The sequence below is a fragment of the Meriones unguiculatus genome, chromosome 5 (assembly GCF_030254825.1).
Source record: "Meriones unguiculatus strain TT.TT164.6M chromosome 5, Bangor_MerUng_6.1, whole genome shotgun sequence".
In the NCBI taxonomy this organism is placed as follows: domain Eukaryota; kingdom Metazoa; phylum Chordata; class Mammalia; order Rodentia; family Muridae; genus Meriones; species Meriones unguiculatus.
In genome coordinates this window covers 46,536,735-46,538,114 of record NC_083353.1, presented here as the reverse complement: position 1 = coordinate 46,538,114, position 1,380 = coordinate 46,536,735, and the positions used below count along the sequence as shown (strand labels likewise).

Below are 1,380 nucleotides of genomic sequence, written 5' to 3'. Positions count from 1 at the left end.
GGAGAATTCTTAATTGGTGTAGAATGACCATTCAGAAAAAGAAGAAAAAACAGTAATCATCTGAAACCCAATGAGAGGCTGGAGGGGTGGAGGGGTCTAGGCTGGGTAGGGGTGAGGTAACAGTGCTTTCTGCACAAGCATAAAGACTGAATTTGAATCGTCAACACCTATGTAAAAGCCATGCAGGGTGTGAGTTCTTATAGCCTCCAGCACTGAGGGGAAGGGAAGGGCTGAGGTGCAGAGGTGCCCTAAAGCTTTATGTGGCACACTGATCCCTTGCTCTCTCCCCCAGCCTGCATAAACATCACAGACTGCCGTCTGGGTAGTGATTGTCCTTTACTCCCCGTTTCTTGGCAGGAAATATGATCTTTTCCACAAAGTAAAACTTTTCGTGCTTGCTTCGGCAGCACATATACTAAAATTGGAACACTGGAACGATACAGAGAAGATTAGCATGGCCCCTGCGCAAGGATGACATGCAAATTCGTGAAGTGTTCCATATTTAAAAAAAAAAAAAACTTCTCCCCATAGTGATATAGTTTCCAATCTCCCTGTCCCACCTGCCCCAATAAACCATCCTACCACACACCATCACACTAAAATTGACCAAGGAGGACACCATCATACCAGACACCATCATATGAGACACCATCACAACAAAAGAGATCAAGGAGGACACCATGACTGAAGAGACCAAGGAGGAAGAGAACGAGGGAAACACCATCATACCAGACACCATCATACGAGATACCATCACAACAAAAGAGATCAAGGAGGATACCATCATAACTGAAGAGACCAAGGAGGAAGAGAACGAGGGCGACAACATCAGGCCTGGCCAGCCTTAGGACGCTGGCACAGCTCTCCCTCAAAAAGAGACCGAGGACAACATCACACTTGGCCAGCCTCAGGACACTGGCACAGCTTCCCCCCACAACCAGCGTCAACGCTGGAAGCGGGTGAAGAAGACAATCATGAACGGCCTCAGACATCTGTGCTGCTGCTGCCTGCCACCTGCTAAGACAAAGGCCGCGTCATATAAGAACATGACTCCAATGAAAAGGGACCTTGGAGCCACCCTCAGCACCAGGTGAGTGCATTACTTCACTTCATTTTATTCACTTTTCCTTCTGTCCTTTGTAACTAATCTCTCCCTAGTGCTATAGTTTCCAGTCTGCCTGTTCTCCCTGCCCCAAGATGGGTTCCCATGTTGAGAACTGAGGCCTACAAGCAGCCTGATGGGAATTCTTTAGAAAGAGCCTCCTGCCATCCTTTTGCAAGTGCCCCGCACCCACAAACATGCCAATCCCATCACAGGTTACATTGCTTGAGTCCTCAGACCCAACTCAGAAGAAAGCCTGGAAAACTCAGTCTTGGAGT

At 48.0% G+C, this 1,380-nt stretch overlaps 1 pseudogene; it reads left to right on the top strand.

Moving 5' to 3' along the window:
• Nucleotides 1–391: 391 nt before the first annotated feature.
• Nucleotides 392–506, top strand: LOC132654498 (U6 spliceosomal RNA; annotated as a pseudogene).
• The last annotated feature ends 874 nt before the right edge of the window (nucleotides 507–1,380 follow it).